General features: G+C 49.4%; 1 protein-coding gene across 4 annotated transcripts in view; it reads left to right on the top strand.

Annotated features, from left to right (window-relative positions):
- Positions 1-618: 618 nt before the first annotated feature.
- Positions 619-18,177, top strand: part of CHST12 (carbohydrate sulfotransferase 12) — a 37,868-nt gene continuing 20,309 nt past the window's right edge. For 2 of the 4 annotated variants that reach the window (XR_012091731.1, XM_008018854.3), the window contains exon 1: positions 619-728. The gene's annotated coding sequence lies outside the window, so the exon portion shown is untranslated. Of the gene's footprint in view, positions 743-1,859; positions 1,880-18,177 lie in introns of those variants that run through there. The other 2 variants (XM_037995264.2, XM_073012874.1) reach the window with 2 other exon arrangements.

Raw genomic sequence — 18,177 nt, 5'->3', positions numbered from 1 at the left:
ACACAGCGAGATCCTGTCTCTAAACAAATAAACACACACAAAACTACACTGATGCCAAGAACAATTACTGCATGCTCACTATGCATTAGGCATCTTGCTAAGCTCTTTACCCGTGTCATCTCATTTGTCTCACATACTCCTTGCAAGGCCGGGTCACTAACCTATTGTATTTTACGGATTGGAGACAACCTCAGAGAGGTTAAGTCACTTGCCCAAGGTCACACAGCGAGTCTCAAGCCCCAGCCGGTGAGCATCACGATCCTTTGCCAATGAGCCGATGCTCGAGAAAGGGTTGGGTAGACAACAGGCACTGCATAAAGGCTGGTTAACGGGACCGTGTGTGGCTGCGGCGTGAAGCTCCGGGCTTGGACGGCTAGACAGCTACGCGCCCCCGAGCCGCCGCGTGCCCGCCCTGCCGGGGCGGACTCAACGCCGCGGATTGGCCGCTGAGGAAGGGGGCGTGGCTCGGGCGGCCGGTGGGCGGGGTCGATCTCTGGCCGTAAATACGGCGCCACATGGCACTGGCTCGCGAGGGCGGGGGCGGGCTGGCGGGGCGCAGGCGCGCTGAGGGCGGGCGCCCCTCGGCCTCCGTGGCCCCTCCGGCGGCTGCGACGTCTCGCGAGAAGACGAGCGGTAGGCGGGGCTCCGGCGAGGGGGGCGGGGCCGGCGAGGGCGGCCTCTGGAGGGACCGCTAGTCGCGGGGCGGCGGCGGCGGCTGCGGGCGCGAGGTGAGGGGTGCGAGGTGAGGGGCGCGGCGGGCGGCGGGCGGCGGGCTCGGGGCGCGGCCTCCCTCCCTCTCGGCCTGTGCGGGGCTCCCAGAGCCCGGGCGGTGGTCCCGGGCGGCGCTGAGGGGAGCGGGTCGGCTCTCCTTAGCCCGGCCTGGCGGACGCGTCTTGGGCCCGGGTTCGAGTCCCCGCGCCGGCGCGCTGTGTGACCTTGGCCCTGCGCGCGCCCTCTCTGAGCCCCGCTCCTCGCCCTCGGCCAGGGGGACCCGGCCCTGGGGCCCTGATCAGCGCGTTCTGCGGCCCCTCGGGGTCTGGATGAGAAATCTGTGGTTCCGATTCAGCGATGGCAGAGGCTGCAGCGGCCCCGCCGGCCCCCAGTAGTCTCCCTGCCCGGCGTCAGCCTCTGCCGCCTGGCAGGGACAGGACCGCTTCCCGGGCGTGGAATTCCAGGATCCTCAGCCCCGGAGGGTTCCCCCCCCCCGTGCCTGCTGTCACCTGAACGGGGCTCCCCGGCCCCCCAGACCCCCTCCTGTGCCTGCTGTCACCTGAACGGGGCTCCCCGGCCCGGCCGACCGCAGCCCTGGAGCCTGCAGACGCCAGCAGCACCGGCAGGTCGCTCAGGGTATCCCTTAAATGACCTCTTACTCCAGAAGCCGCAGCCCTGCCTCTCTGCGAGAGGAAACCGTGCATTTAGTCCGGGAACAGTGGGACTTAGACCTCCTCTGCGGGCTCCCGGCCACCGAGACACCGCCGGCAAAACCTTGGCTCGGGCAGAGGCTCCGTCTGGCAGGCAGCACAACAAGCCGTAGTGTTTCCAGCATTATTAAATTATTTAGTTCATAATCGGGGCTGTGGGGACTCGGAAACCCGGGGGTGAATAGGAATGTGGGTTGCAGGCGCCGTGCTGGACGCAGTACATCTTCCAGGACACCAGGTCCTACGGTGCTGCTCCCGGCTGTGGGTGGCTGGGGACAGCTCAGCGGGTTCCCCTCCTACCCCCACGCGGGGACGCAGGTTAGCCCCTCACCGTGAGCATCTGGGGTTGGGAGTCAGGGCTGGTGTCTGAGTGAGGACGGAGAGAAAACAGGGGTAACGAGGACATTGCTACACGAAAGTGCAACGCTTGAGATCTGAAGGAGCGCCTGCCTGGAATGGTATAGAAGTTTTATTTCCCTGCAAAGGAGTTTATGGGACTTTGGGCTGAGGCTTTGGGGCCAGCCTCAGCCCAAACTGTCTGCTGCCACTCAGCAGACTCCAGCTTTTTTATCAAACCTCCAATCGAGTGCAAAATGCCCAGCTGGGGTAGATGGCGATAATAGTGCGGGCCTTGCCCTGGGAGCTCACGGCCAGCCTGGCTACGACAGTGTGGGGTTGGGGCTGTGGTGCAGGCGTTAACAGAATGTGGAGACATTTTCCGACGTTTTCCACAGTGGAGAGGACCTATGAATTGGGCCTTTGGAGGCAAAGGGCATGCGGAGATATGGAAGTGAAAGCGATGTTTAGGGGAGATGGTGGGTCACTGTGTTCTTGGTGAGGTGGGGTTTGAGGATTGGGTTGGAAGCTAAGACCGGAAGGCCGGGCAAGGTGGCTCGTGCCTGGAGGTACAAGACTGGAGGCACTTTGGCGAGCACTTTGGGACGCTGAGGCGGGTGAATCACCTGAGGTCAGGAGTCCGAGACCAGCCTGGCCAACATGGTGAAACCCCCTCTCTACTAAAAATACAAAATTTAGCTGGGTGTGGTGGTGCACACCTGAAGTCCCAGCTGCTTGGGAGGCTGAGTCAAGAGCATCGCTTGAACCCAGAGGCAGAAGTCACAGTGAGCCGACATTGGACCACTGCACTCCAGCCTGGGCAACAGAGTGAAAGAAAGACTGTAAAGATGGATTTCTGATTGTGCAGGGGCCTGAATGCTGTGCCAGGGAGTTTAAGCTTTTATCCCTTTGGTGGTGGTTTGGGTGTGATGCGATTAGATGTGTTTCAGAAAAGTGATCCTGGTGAGAAGATGAGAGGTGGGTTTTGCCTCTGGGCAGTGGTGGAGCTGAGTTGAGTAACCTTGTGGGGCGTGGGTGTGGGACAGTGAGAGAGTGGGGGTGGGCGCGGAGCTGAAAGATGTTGCCAAATCCACTGGGGGGTGGCGCTTTGTGAGATGTGGTGACCTGTAGCAGCAAGGGCAGCCGGGACCTCTAGCCTGAGATGAGGAGCGCTGGGGCCGGGTGGGGGAGGAAGGGCCAAACACACGTGGGTTTTAGACCTGCAGGGTTGGCAGTGTTAGTGGCCATCCTGGAGATGTGACCTTGTAGAGAAGAGACAGCCTGTACAAGGAGGGAATCCCCAGGAACCCCAGTGGGAAGGGATCGAGAGCTGAAGAGAGGCCTGTTGGTTGGCTGACCTTGGGCTTGCAGTTCCTTGACGACGCACAGTCATTGAGGCTGGCGGGTGATTCTCTTCTAGAGTGGGTCTGGGGCTGAAGGAGCCATCGGTGGGAAAAGATGGGTTATTGATGATACTGAAACACATGCGGTTTGTCGTTTAAAAAAAACCTTACATCTTGAGTTTCGATTCTTGAATTGTCTTTCTCTTCAGAGAGTAGCTGTTAGTTTCATACCTACTTAGTGGGTCTGTGGCTGCCAGCAGGGCTGTAGGCCCGCAGATGTGCCTGGAGATAATTGACTCTCCAACTTATTACTTCCTGCTGTTAACCAAGGTGGTGGTTTCTGTAACTGTTTAAAACTTTGAAGATATTTCAGAGAAGAATGGGAAACAGGTACAGTTGAGTATGGGGTGGGGGCACAGTTGAGTACGGGGTGGGGGTGCGGTGCTGTACAGGGCACAGGAGGAGGAAGCGAACAGGGCCCCTTTGGCTCCCAGAACATGACCAGCTGGGACTTTTCCCTCTAGACAGGAGGATGGATGTGTCTTTGGGGAATCTGAGTAGCCCAAGAGAAAAGACTAAAATTAATGACATCAGGAGGTCCCCAGTCAGCAGGCCCAGCTGGATCCCTTGCTAACGAATTAATAACCCCCTCCCAGTGTTCAAGGCATCAAGCTTCAAAAATCCCCATCCCTTAAATATGAGCAGATAACCGAGGACATCTGAAGAAAACCTCTGCTACAGGAGATTGAGACCGGAAAACACACTGGGAAACAAGAGAGTGTACAGGAAGGAGCCTTAGAAAGCAGGCTGTCATTAATGTCCACACAGAGGTAAGAGAAAATATCGCAAACGTGAGGCAAGAACAGGAAGCTCTTAAAAAAAAGCCACCAAAAGGAGCATTCAAAGATCCAAAAAGAGAACTCTCGTATATCTATAAAAAAAAGCAGAAATAAGAAAATCAGTTAGTGGGTGAAAGATAAAGTTGAGGAACTCCCTCAGAAAGTAGAACAGAAAAGCAAGGAGGTGGCACATGAGAGAAAAAAGAAGCGGAAAGGATCAGATCAGGAAGTCGGCAGCTGAATAGTAACAGTTTCAAAGCTGAGGTGAGAGGATCGCTTGAGGCCAGGAGTTCAAGACCAGCCTGGGCAACATAGCAAGACCCCATCTCTACAACAAAATTTAAAAATTAGCCAGGTGTGGTGGTGTGCACCTGTAGTCCCAGCTACTTGGGAGGCTGAGGTGGGAGGATCACTTGAGCCCAGGAGTTTGAGGCTGCAGTGAGCTGTGATCATGCCACTGTGATCCAGCCTGGGTGACAGAGCAAGACCCCATCTCTAAAAAATAAAATAAAATACTTTTTAAAAAGTTTCCGCAAGAAAACAATAGGGAAAACAGGATGAAATTCAAAAAATAATTTCCTAAAACCCAAAGTTTCTGGGTTAAAGAGGCTGGGTGTGGTAGCTCATGCCTGTAATCCCAGCAATTTGGGAGGTAGGTGGATCACTGAGGTCAGGAGTTCAAGACCAGCCTGGCCAACATGGTGAAACCCCATCTCTATGAAAATAAAACAAATTAGCTGGGCATGGTGGCAGGCGCCTGTAATCCCATCTACTCAGGAGGCTGAGGCAAGAGAATCACTTGAACCCAGGAGGCAGAGGTTGCAGTGAGCCAAGATCTCACCACTGCACTCCAGCCTGGGTGACAGAGCAAGACTCTGTCTCAAAAAAATAAAAATAAAATAAAATAGGCCAGGCACGGTGGCTCATGACTGTAATCCCTGCACTTTGTGAGGCTGAAGTGGGCAGATCACTTGAGGTCAGGAGTTTGAGACCAGCCTGACCATCATGATGAAACCCCATCTCTACTAAAAATACAAAAATTAGCCAAGCATGATGGTGGGTGCCTGTAATCCCATACTCAGGAGGCTGAGGCTGGAGAATTGCTTGAACCCAGGAGGCAGAGGTTACAGTGAGCCCAGATCGTGCCACTGCACTCCAGCCTGGGCAATAGAATGAGACTCTGTCTCAAAAATAAAATAAAATAAGATAAGATAAGCCTGGGCAGCAGACTTGGATAGTGAGAGAGGCTGAGTTTCAGATAAACACTAGTGAGAGCTTTTGAGGGGAAGGATTTATTTGAAAGCGTGTCTGCGGCTGTTGACCCCAGAATTTGGATAGTGAGAGTTTGGAGGCCAGGTGCAGTGGCTCACGCCTGTAATCCCAGCACTTTGGGTGGCCGAGGTGGACAGATCACTTGAGGCCAGGAGTTTGAGACCAGTCTGGCCAACGCAGTGAAACCCCGTCTCTACTGCAAATACAAAATTAGCCAGGCGTGGTGGCGGGTGCCTGTAATCCCAGTTACTCAGGAGGCTGAGGCAGGAGAATTGCTTGAACCTGGGAGGCGCAGGTTGCAGTGAGCCGAGATCATGGCATTGCACTACAACCTGGGCAATGAGAGCGAGACTCCGTCCCAAAAAAAAAAAAAAGATACTTGCGTTCCCACTCCAGGACGTACTGTTGTGAAATCTCAAAACAAGAGGAAAAAGTAAAAACAAATCACAAATAGGTCATCACAGGTCAAGAGGCAGAAGGTTAGAACATGTGGAAAAAGGCAGAAGAACGAACTACAATTAAAATGAAAAGAAGCAGAAGGGCCGGGGCTTTTTCGAAGCAGCACTGGATGGCAGGAGACGGGAGGGCCTTGCCTGAGAAATTCTGAAGGGTGCGTTTTCAGCCTGGAAGTCTACACTCAGGCAAGGGAGGGTAGGGTAAAGACACCTTCACACTTGCTCCCAGATTTGTGCCTCATGCTTTTAAGGAGACAGTTGGCAGATGTAGTCTCCCCAGACGAGGCAGTAAGTCTAGACTGAGAGAGACTGGCTGGCGGAAACAGGATTTCCTCCAGGTTAGAGGTGAAAAGAGCCTGCCGAAGGGAGATCCCAGCCAGGTGCTGGCGAGGAGAGCAGACGTGTCCTGACCCCAGCTCGTCAGAGACTCCTTGAAGAGATTCTTTGGGAGAAGGTGAAATGACAGGACACCTGACGTGCTGGAACATCTGGAGAGGACTTGAAGCAGTTGGCAGAGTTGGGGCGGGATTAGTGATAAGTACTAAACAAAGCAAATGAAAACACAAGACTGTTATTAGTTCCAGGGAAAATAAACCATCGTGCGGGGAAAAGAAAAGAAAAATAATTATGGTGTACTACAAGGCGCAGCTGTGAATAGCCTCTCCGCAATGATGATAATTTATGTAAACACTGACTGCTACTCTAATTGAAATTACGATGCGCCTGAGCAGAGAAGGTGTGGGGAGCGCATTTTCTCCTGGTTGCCTCAGGAAGTCAGTCGCTAATGCCCCAAGTTGAACAACCAAGGTTCACTCTGAAGGCAGACGTTAAAAGAATTAGCTAAAAAGAATTATAGAGATGGTAGGGTGCAGTGGTTCCCACCTGTAATCCCAGCACTTCAGGAGGCCGAGGCACGAGGATCGCTTGAGTCCAGCAGTTCGAGACCAGCCTGGGCAACATGGCGAAACCCTGTCTCTACTGAAAATACAAAAATTAGCCAGACATAGTGGCCTGTGTCTGTAGTCTCAGCTCCTTGGGAGGCTGAGGTGGGAGGATCACTTCACTTGAGCCCGGGAGGCGGAGATCGCAGTGAGCAGAGATCGAGCCATTGCACTCCACTCTAGCCTGGGTGCCAGAGCAAGACCCTGTCTCAAAAAAAAAAAAAAAAAAAAGGAATCCTGGAGAAGGGCCGAGGTGAGAAAGGGAAGCAGAGACAGAGACTGCTGAGTTTCCTAATAAACCTCACCTCACGGAGTGATTTCACTCTTTCATCGATATGTATGTGTAGCATTGAACTGACACAAATGGGAACGGTCTCAGATGAACTTTCTGCTCTGGCGGAATGAGGGCCCTCGCCTGCCTCTGTGCATCGGCCTGTTGAGAGGGAGGATTTCCTTGCTGGTTTCCTCTTGGTTCTTGTCATTGTTCTCCATATCCTGTCTCCTCGTTGTGTCATTTGTCAGAGATTCTGAGCGCTTTCTTTTTTTGTTTGTGTTCTTTGAGGCAGAGTCTCGCTCTGTCACCCAGGCTGGAGTGCAGTGATATGATCTCGTTGCAGCCTCTGCTTCCTGGTTCAAGTAATCATGACTACAGGCATGAGCCTCCACGCCTGGCCAAGCGCTTTCGTTCATCATTTTGTAAGGGGGTTTTAAAATATACCCACCAGGGCCGGGCGCGGTAGCTCAAGCCTGTAATCCCAGCACTTTGGGAGGCCGAGACGGGAGGATCACGAGGTCAGGAGATCGAGACCATCCTGGCTAACACGGTGAAACCCCGTCTCTACTAAAAAATACAAAAACCTAGCCGGGTGAGGTGGCGGGCGCCTGTAGTCCCAGCTACTCGGAGGCTGAGGCAGGAGAATGGCGTAAACCCAGGAGGCGGAGGTTGCAGTGAGCTGAGATCCGGCCACTGCACTCCAGCCTGGGTGGCAGAGCGAGACTCTGTCTCAAAAAAAATAAAATAAAATAAAATAAAATATATATATATATAATATATATATATAAAACATATATATAATATATATATATAAAATATATATATATACACACACACACACACACCAGGAGAGAGAATATATTATAGGTCATTCTTCACCTGTCCCCACCTTTCAGAAATGAGGCAATCAGAGTCCGTCACATTTGTCTGGTTTATGTTAGAACAACACCTCTTTCTTGAGCAAGTACTGAGTGCCAAATGCTACTGTACGCCTTGAGAATACCCACTGTGAGACAGGACGAGGACCTCCCTTTTAAGGTTTCAGTACGGGAAGACAGTGAGCAGATTAACCAACCAATCTGAGCTATTTGAGGCTGGGCACGGTGGCTCATGCCTGTAATCCTAACACTTTGGGAGGCTGAGGCAGGAGGATCACTTGAGCCCAGCAGTTCAGGGATTCTGTGATTGTGCCCCTGCACTCCAGCCTGGGTGACACAGTGAGACACTACTCTAAAACTAATAAATACACAATGTGAGGTAGGGATGGGATAAATGCTGCTAGGAAGAAAACTAGGGTATGGGGCTGCAAAGTGCAGGGTAGAGGCGAGACACTACTCTAAAACTAATAAATACACGATGTGAGGTAGGGATGGGATAAATGCTGCTAGGAAGAAAACCAGGGTATGGGGCTGGGGAGTGCAGGGTAGAGGTGAGACATTACTCTAAAAATAATAAATACATGATGTGAGGTAGGGATGGGATAAATGCTGCTAGGAAGAAAACCAGGGTATGGGGCTGGGGAGTGCAGGGTAGAGGCGAGACACTACTCTAAAAATAATAAATAAATGATGTGAGGTAGGGATGGGATAAATGCTGCTAGGAAGAAAACCAGGGCATGGGGCTGGGGAGTGCATGGTAGAGGTGAGACATTACTCTAAAACTAATAAATACACGATGTGAGGTAGGGATGGGATAAATGCTGCTAGGAAGAAAACCAGGGTATGGGACTGGGGAGTGCATGGTAGAGGCCAGGACCTACTTTCTCAGGGTGGTTAGGGAAGGCCTTGCTGAGGAGGTGAGCGTGGAGCAGAGATCTGAAGGAAGTGTGGGACTGCCCTGGGATTCCCCAGCTGAGGGATGGAGATGCAGAGGCCCAGCAGCAGGAGCCTGCTGGATGCGGTGAATGAACGGCAAGGAGACTGTTGAGGCTGGAGAGGATCGCCAAGGGGGACTGTGACAGGAGAGGAGATCAGTGGAGTCCCCATCACGGGCCATTGCAAGGACTCGAGATAGGAAGCCACTGGACTCCAGTGATCAGAGATGACGTGATCCGACTTTTAACAGAATAACCAGGGCTTTGGGATTGAAAATGGATTCTGTGGGCCTGAGAGCAGAAGCAGGGAGACCGGTTTGGAGGCTGTTGCAATAACACAGGTGAGAGCTGATGGTGATTGGGGCAGGATGGGGTGTAGGTGGGGCAGAGGGGACTTGACAGGTTAGAGCCTGGATACCTGTTTGCTTTATTTAATTTTAAATTTTGAGACGAGATCTCACTCTGTCACCCAGGCTGGAGGGCTGGAGTACAGTGGTGTGATCATAGTTCACTGCAGCCTTAGCCTCCTGGGCTCAAGAGATCCTCTGACCTCAGCCTCCTGAGTAGCTGGGACTACAGGTGTACACTACCATACCTGGCTAATTTTTAAATTTTTATACAGACTGCTTCTTGCTGTGTTGCACAATCTGATCTTGAACTCCTGGTCTCAAACAATTATCCTACCTTGGCCACCTAAAGCGTTGGGATTACAGGTGTCAGCCACTGCACCTGGCCTGAGCCTGGATATATTTTGCATGTAAAGCCCCAAGCAGGTTCTTATGATCATAGTGAGATTTATTATCATTTTCTTCTGAAATAATTTCTTTGAGTTGACTTAAATCTTTTTTTTTTTTTGAGATGGCATCTCGCTCTGTCGCCCAGTCTGGAGTGCAGTGGGGCAGTCTTGACTCACTGCAACCTCCACCTCCTGGGTTCAAGCAATTCTGTCTGCGTCAGTCTCTCAAGTTGCTGGGATGATAGGCACCAGCCACCACACCCAGCTAGTTTTTGTATTTTGTAGAGACGGGGTTTTGCCATGTTGGCCAGGCTGGTCTCCTGACTTCAGGTGATCCACCCAGCTTGACTTCCCAAAGTGCTGGGATTACAGGAGTAAGCCACTGCGCCTGGCCAAGAATTGACTTAACTCTTAAAGTCAGTTGAGTCAAATGAGTTATCATTTGTATTCTAGAGTCAAATGTCATGCAACAAATATTTGAGCCTTATGAGGAATACAGAAGGTACATGAGGTATGATCCCTGTCTTCTAAGAACTTGAAACCCAGTTTGGGAATATTGGACTGGTATACGTGCGTGGATTTCCTGTCTACTTGGGAAGTGCTGACCTAGCTGATGGCCTCTGTGCCCTAGGACCAGCTCTGCCGGGAAGTTACTTTACTTCAAAGGCTAAGTTTGGGCTCGATTTTCATTCAGGTTTCCTGGGATATAAATTAACATTCCGTTCTCATCAATGTGACCATTTATTACATATTTTTATTTGGATATACTGTCAGATGTAGTTGACTGAACACAAATGAAGTAATTTTACAAGCAAATAAACTATAGTACTACAGGTACCATGTGAAAATGTGTCTTCTGATGGGGGTTTTAATGAAGCACCACTGTGTGTAAGTTCCAGGCAGCCCAGGACATGCAGAGAGCAAATATTGACACCAGTAACGGAAACTTTCCACATTTTTGTTGACTCCAGCGATGGGAACTGCAGTGAATTATTTGCCTTATATAACATCTGTAAAGCTGGACGAGAAGTAGGTAGTTTCTGGTCTTCGTGCCAGTAGCATAAATAAATAAACTTGAAACGTTCTTGGACTTCTTAATGAAGGTCATGTCACTCGATTTAGTGCTCTAGAGCTTGGTTCTTTGGACACGAAGAAGCAATAAAGGAAATAGAAATTTGACTGTCTAGCAAAACCTACCAATTCTGTATAAACATACACCGTAGAGGCCAGCAGAGCAGAGTGGCAAGGAGGGGGGGCTCTCCAACAACGGCACAGCGTGAGTTCCCATGCCTGCTCTAAACACTGCTAGCTCTTGTACTCGTGCAACCTACGAGGTTGACAGTAGGGGGTAAGGCAAGATTGGTAAGATTTACTGTAAACCACCAGAAGGCTATTAATGGAAGTAGAGTTTGGAGCCCTCGGGAGAGTATTATGATGCGGCTATGAGTTCGTTCATAGTTGGAGTTTGCTAGGCAAAATAGTGTGGATGAAGTGAGTCCATGGGCCATTATGCGGATAATTGCACCAGTGAAGCTTCAGGGGGTTTGAATGAGGGAAGCTATAATTGCTAAGGCTATATGACTTACGGAGGAGTATGCGGTGACTGATTTTACGTCTGTTTGTCATAGGCAGGCTGAGCTTGTTATAATCATGCCTCATAAGGATAGTATGAGGAATGGGTAGGCTATGTAATTCTGTTCATTTTTTGTCCCCATTTCATCCCAGTTCATGTGAGGATTAAACAAAGTAATATGTGCAAAGCCCTTAGAACATCACTTTTAACAACATGTTAGCTATTGGTATTGTTATTTTAAAATCAATTTGCACATAGTGTTTTTTTTTTTTTTTTTTACTATTGATAACTGGCTCTTGGTAGAAAGCATGAGTAATAATAAAAATGACACATATTTGTGTAACAAATATTTGAGGGCCTGATGAAGACAGAGAGATAAGTAAAGCCAGGAGCAGAGTCTAAAGAAAGTGCTTTACTATTTTATCAAACACTTAGCTGTATTTTCTTGTTTTTGTACTCTCGGTAGCTCTGCTTAGCAGAAAGGCCTAGTTTGTTCTTCTTTTGTAGATGGACTGACAGTCAGACATAAAAATGACTTGGCCCAGGCCACTCAGCAGAGGCCGGACTTGGTCCCGGTATCCCTCCCCTCTTCCTCCCCGTCCCTCCATGTCTACGCGGAACTCTGCACTGGTGTTTTCTTCCGTATTGTGGAAATCGGTGAGAGCCAGACCGTTGCATTCCTGTTAGAGAGAGAAGTGTTAGCCTCTGGAGATCAGCTTCATAAAACCACAAACATTTTCTTTTTAACTTTAAATCAGATGTATTGAGGTATGATTTACATGCAATAAGATGTACCCATTTTAAGTATGCAGTTTGAGGAACGTGGCCAAACATATTCACCTTATACCTAACTCTGCAATCAAACAGTAGAGCATTTCCGTTGCCTCGAGTTTCCTCGTACTCCTTTGCAGTCTATGATTTTCATCAGAATTTTGGCCTCTTTTAAGAGTTGTATAAATGGAACCATTGAACATGCAGTCTTCTACGTCTGGCTCCTTTTTCAGCGTGCGACCTGTGGCATTCACCCATGAATCAGCCATTCACCCTTTGCACACTCACTTGCTGATGGACATTGGGGTTGTTTTCAGGTTTTAGCTTTTTTTTTTTTTTTTTTTTTGAGACAGTCTTGCTCTGTCGCCCAGGCTGGAGTGCAATGGTGCGATCTCGGCTCACTGCAACCTCTGCCTCCTGGATTCAAGTGATTCTTCTGCCTCAGCCTCCTGAGTAGCTGGGATCACAGGCACCCGCCACCACACCCAGCTAATTTTTGTATTTTTAGTAGAGACAGGGTTTCACCATGTTGGCCAGGCTGGTCTCGAACTTCTGACCTCAGGTGATCCACCCGCCTCAGCCTCCCAAAGTGCTGGGATTACAGGCGTGAGCCACCGAGCCCGGCCAAGTATCTCATATTAATTTGCATTTCTTTGATGACCGGTGATGATGAGCACTTTCCTGTGTGCTGTCTGACTATTTGTACTTCTTTTGTGAAATGTCTGCTCGATTTTTTTGCTCATTTTTTAGTTGGGTTTATTGTATTTTCAGTTGTAAGAGTTCTTTATGTATTCTGGATATAGGCACTTTGTTAGATTTACATATTGAGAATATTTTCTTCCAGTCTATGGTCTGTCTTTTACTTTCTTTTTTTTTCTTTTTCTTTTTTTTTGCCTCTCTGAGACGGAGTTTTGATCTTGCCACCCAGGCTGGAGGCGTGATCTTGGCTCACTGCAACCTCACCTCCTGGGTTCAAGCGATTCTCTTGCCTGAGCCTCCCGAGTAGCTGGGATTATAGGCACCTGCCACCACGCCCGGCTAATTTTGTGATTTTAGTGGAGACGGGGTTTCACCATGTTGGCCAGGCTGGTCTTGAACTCCTGACGTCAGGTGATCCACCCTTCTCGGCCTCCCAAAGTGCTGGGATTACAGGTGTGAGCCACCGTGCCTGGCCTTGACTCTCTTTAATGGTAAAATTTCAAGATCCTAAGTTTTAAATTTTGATGAAGTCCAGTTTTACCACATTTTTCTCTCATAATTTGTGCTTTTGGTATCCCAACAAATCTTTGACTTCTCCAAAGTCATGGAGATTTTTTTCCTGTTTTCCTCTGAACGTTTTAGTTTTAGTGTTTATATGTAAGGCCGTGATCCATTGTGAGTTAATTTTTTGTGTGAGGCTTAGGGTTGAGGTTCATTCTTTTTCATACAGATATCCAGTTGTTTCAGCACCATTTGTTGAAAAGACTGTTTATTCCTGATTGAATTACTTTGCCACCTTTTGAAAATAGCCACATACATGTGGATCTCTTTCGGGACTTTATGCCGTCTCATTTATCTCTATAGACATACTTCAGAGATGTTGCAGGTTCAGTTCCAGACCACCACAATCAAGTGAATACCACAGTAAAGCGAGTCAACAAAGTTTTTGCGTTTCCCAGTGCATATAAAATTATGTTTGGCCGGGTGCGGTGGCTCACGCCTCACTCCCTGCACTTTTGGGAGGCCAAGGAGGGTGGATCACCTGAGGTCAGGAGTTCAAGACCAGCCCAGCCAACATGATGAAACCCCATCTCTACTAAAAATACAAAAAATTAGCCAGGCGTGGTGGTGGGCGCCTGTAATCCCAGCTACTCAGGAGGCTGAGGCAGGAGAATCCCTTGAACCCCGGAGGCGGAGGTTGCAGTGAGCCACGATCGTGCCACTGCATCCCAACCCAGATGACAAGAGCGAAACTCCACCTCAAAAAAAAAAAAAAAAAAAGTTATGTTTACACTGTACTGTGGTCTATTAAGTGTGCAATAGCATTATGTCTAAGAAACAATGTACATACCTTAATTTAAAAATACTGCTAAAAAATGCTAACAATTATCTGAGCCTTCAACGAGTGGCAGTCGTTTTGCTGATGGAGGGTCCTCTCTTGATGTTGATAGCTGCTGATTGATCAGGGTGGTGGTTGCTGAAGGCTGGAGCGGCTGTGGCAGTTTCTTAAGACAGCAATGAAGTGTGCTGCATTTATTGACTCTTACAAAAGCTTTTCCCGTAGCACGTGATGCTGTCTGCTAACATTTAATCTTCACAAACCTTGCCACTGCGTTTTCATCTAAGTCTATGGAATATTCTAAATCTTTTATGGTCATCTCAGCAGAGTTCACAGCGTCTTTTCTCAGAGTAGATTCCTTCTCAAGAAACTGCTTCTTTTTGTTCCTTCGTAAGAAGCAACTCTTCATCCGTTCAGCTTTGAACATGAGATGGCAATGATTCAGCCACATCTTCAGGCTCCACTTCTAATTCTACTTGTCTTGCTGTTTCCACCACATCTGCTGTTACTTCCTGCACTGGAGTCTTGAACTCCTCAGCGTCATCCATGAGGACTGGAATCAACTTCTTCAAACTCCTATTAATGTTGCTATTTTGATCTCCTCCTGCGAACCCCGAATGTTCTTAAAGACATTAGAATGGTGAATCCTTTCCAGGTTTTCAGTTTACCTTGCCCAGATCCTGCAGAGGAATCGCTATGGATGGCAGCTTTAGCCTTACAAAATGTATTCCTTTAGTAATAAGACCTGAAAGTCGAAATTACTCCTTGATCCATGGGCTGCAGATGTTGTGTTAGCTGGCGTGGAAACAGAAACAGATCTCAGTCGATTTCTAGGTGGATTTTGCCAAGGTTAAGAAAGAAAGAAGTCATCGTAGGATCTGTGGCCTGTGCTTTTTCCAAAGAGGGTTTTGGGAACTTCAGTATTTAAAGAGGAAGAAGTAGGCAGGAGGGGAAGAGGGGAAAAAAAGGAGGTGGAGTAGGCAATGAGGCCAGTAGTCACATTTTTGTGAAGCTTTGAGTACCATTCAGTGAATCTACATTTTACACGTGAAAAGAAGGGAGTGGGGCAGAGTCACATTCGCCTCCTTCTCCGCACAGTAAATCTGCATTTTACATGCGATAAATAAGCGTGTAAATTACTTTATCAGGGAAAGAAAAGAAGGTAGTGGGGTGTGTGTGTGTGTGTGTGTGTGTGTGTGTGACTTGGTTGCTAAGCATAACTTTCCCTTTAGCTTGGTGAATTTGGGGTCCTGAGATTTTATTTTCCTTTTGCAATGTGTATACAAAGAGATTGATGATAAGGAATTGGCTCACACGATTACGGAGGCTGAGAAATTCAGACACTGGAGAGCCAATGGTATAACTCCAGTCTGAGATGGAGTCCAAAGGCGGAAGACCAGTGTCCAGCTCAAAGACAGGCAGGCAGAGACAGTTGATTTTCTTACTCCGCCCCCCCCTGTTTTTTTTTTTTTTTTTTGAGGCAGAGTCTCACTCTGTTGGCCAGGCTGGAGTGCAGTGGCGTGATCTCAGCTCACTGCAACCTCTGCTTCCTGGGTTCAAGCGATTCTCCTGCCTCAGCCTCCTGAGTAGCTGGGATTACAGGCGTGCGTCACCATGCCTGACTAATTTTTTTTTTTTTTTTTTTTTTTTTGTGATGGAGTCTCGCAGTGTTGCTCAGGCTGGAGTACAGTGGTGTAATCTTAGCTCATTGCAACCTCCACCTCCCAGGTTCAAGCTATTATCTTGCGTCAGCCTCCTGTATAGCTGGGATTACAGGCATATGCCACCAGGCCCGGCTAATTTTTGTATTTTTAGTAGAGACAGGGTTTCACTATGTTGGCCAGGCTGGTCTCGAACTCCTGACCTCAACTGATCCGCCTGCCTTGGCCTCCCAAAGTGCTGGAATTATAGGCATGAGCCACGATGCTTGGCCTTATACCACCTTTCTGTTGTACATAGGTCTTCAGTGGACCGGTTGAGGCCCTCTCATACTGGAAGGGCATCTGATATCTCAGGCCAGCCATTTGGATGCTACTCTCCTCCAGAAACACGCTCACAGACACACTCAGAGTATGCTTAACCAAATATCTGGGTACCCCATGGTCCAGTCCAGTTGACACATAAAATTAGCCACGTATTACGTGACCTTTTTGTATGATAATGTCAGTTCTGCTGTAAAAATGTGGAAAATGCCCTTCTGGGGCGCTTAATACAGGTCTGGCCACGTGGCAGCGTCTTCCAGAGCAAGGATGGCTGTGGTCGCGTCAGGGTGACACACGCTGAATACCGGCGAGCTAAGGCCACAGCTGTCTGCTGCCAGCCGCCTTTTCTTTCCCCAGTGTTTTGCCCACAGTTAGCAAGAAGGGCGTGATTGGACCAGTGGCCTTGCGTGGGCAGCCGGCATGGGCTCGCTCCCTGGGGCTGCAGAGTCTGCCCCTGGCTTCATGCCCTGCATGTTGTGTGTGAGCAGAGAAACATTTAACAGCCCCACCCGGCGCTAAGACGCAGCTCTGTCAGCCTAACCGCAGTGTTTGCTTTTAAACCTAACCTAATAATTTTCAGTGCCATTTAGGAGGGCATCTGACACAGCCCCTGCGGAGAAGCACCCCCGACCCCTGCAGTTTCCTGGCGGACGATGCTTCTCGGTGAAACTTGGCTTTGTGGGTTCCCTTGCTGGAGGCAGGAGCCCACGGTTGGTGTGCGGCAGGCGGGTTATACGTCTGTTCATCTGAGATGCCTCTGCGTGCTCTGCTTCAAATCACGGGGGTCTTTTTGTGGAAAGAGTGGGAGATTTGCATTTGGAAATCATGTCCTGTTTCTTTTTAATGAAAAATTACTTTATGGGTTCAGTGTTGTCCGTGATGTGTTTTGGAAGCAGGTGGGATCATGACCACAGTGCTCAGCCCAGAGGTTCTATCAGACTCTTCCCTGAATGCTTCTCTCATGCCCAGAAGGTAGCAAGAGTCACGTGGGCTTCAGGCCGGAGCCGCATCAGTCACTGGGCCAGACATTCCGGTATGTCTAAGCTGTTGTTCTGTGGTTTTTTTTTTTTTTTTTTTTTTTTTTGAGACGGAGTCTTGCTCTGTCGCCCAGGCTGGAGTGCAGTGGCCGGATCTCGGCTCACTGCAAGCTCCGCCTCCCGGGTTCACGCCATTCTCCTGCCTCAGCCTCCCAAGTAGCTGGGACTACAGGCGCCGCCACCATGCCCGGCTAATTTTTTGTATTTTTTAGTAGAGACAGGGTTTCACTGTGTTAGCCAGGATGGTCTTGATCTCCTGACCTCGTGATCCGCCCGTCTTGGCCTCCCAAAGTGCTGGGATTACAGGCTTGAGCCACCGCGCCCGGCCCATGGTTTTGTTTTTTGAGATGCGGTCTCACCCTGCCACCCAGGCTGGAGTACGGTGGCACAATCATAGCTTACTGCAGCCTTGACCTCCTAGGTTCAAGCCATGTTCCCACTTAAGCCTCCAGAGTAGCTGGGACCACAGGTGTGTGCCATCATGCCCAGCTAATTTTAAAAATTATTTGTAGAGATGAGGTCTCACTGTGTGGACCAGGCTGGTCTTGAACCCCTTGGCTCAAGCAGTCCCCCTGCCTTGGCTTCCCAAAGTGCTGGGATCACAGGCATGAACCATCATGTCTGGTTGTCCAAACCACTTTTTAAAGTTAAAACTTGGCTGGGTGCGGCCTGTATTCCTATCACTTTGGGAGGCCGAGGCAGGTGGATCACTTGAGCCCAGGAGTTCAAGACCATCCCGGTCAACATGATGAAACCCCATCTCTACTAAAAATACAAAAATTAGCCAAGCATGGTGGTGCACACCTGTAACCCCAGCTTCTCAGGAGGCTGAGGTGGGAGGATCACTTGAGTGGGGAGGTTGCAGTGAGCCAAGATCACACCACTGCACTCCAGTCTGAATGACAAAGTGAAACCCTGTCTCAAAAAAAAAAAAAAAAAAATAAGAAAAATGGCCGGGCGTAGTGGCTCACGCCTGTAATCCCAGCACTTTGAGAGGCCAAGGTGGGTGGATCCCCTGAGGTCAGGAGTCCAAGACCAGCCTGGCCAACATGGTGAAACCCCATCTCTACTAAAAATACAAAAATTAGCCGGGTGTGGTGGCGGGCGCCTGTAATCCCAGCTTCTCGGGAGGCTGAGGCAGGAGAATCACTTGAACCCAGGAAGTTGCAGTGAGCCGAGATCATCTCTGCACTCCAGCCTGGGCGACAAGAGCAAAACTCTGTCTCAAAAAAAATTTTTTTAAATACAAAAATTACCATTGTAACCATTTTTAAGCATGCAGTTCGGTGGTATTAAGCACATTCACGTCGCTCTGCAGCAGTCATCACCGTCCGTCCCCAGAAGTC

The sequence above is a fragment of the Chlorocebus sabaeus genome, chromosome 28 (genome assembly GCF_047675955.1).
Source record: "Chlorocebus sabaeus isolate Y175 chromosome 28, mChlSab1.0.hap1, whole genome shotgun sequence".
Taxonomy (NCBI): domain Eukaryota; kingdom Metazoa; phylum Chordata; class Mammalia; order Primates; family Cercopithecidae; genus Chlorocebus; species Chlorocebus sabaeus.
The sequence above is the reverse complement of the archived record's forward strand: the minus strand, read 5'-3'. Positions and strand labels throughout refer to the sequence as shown.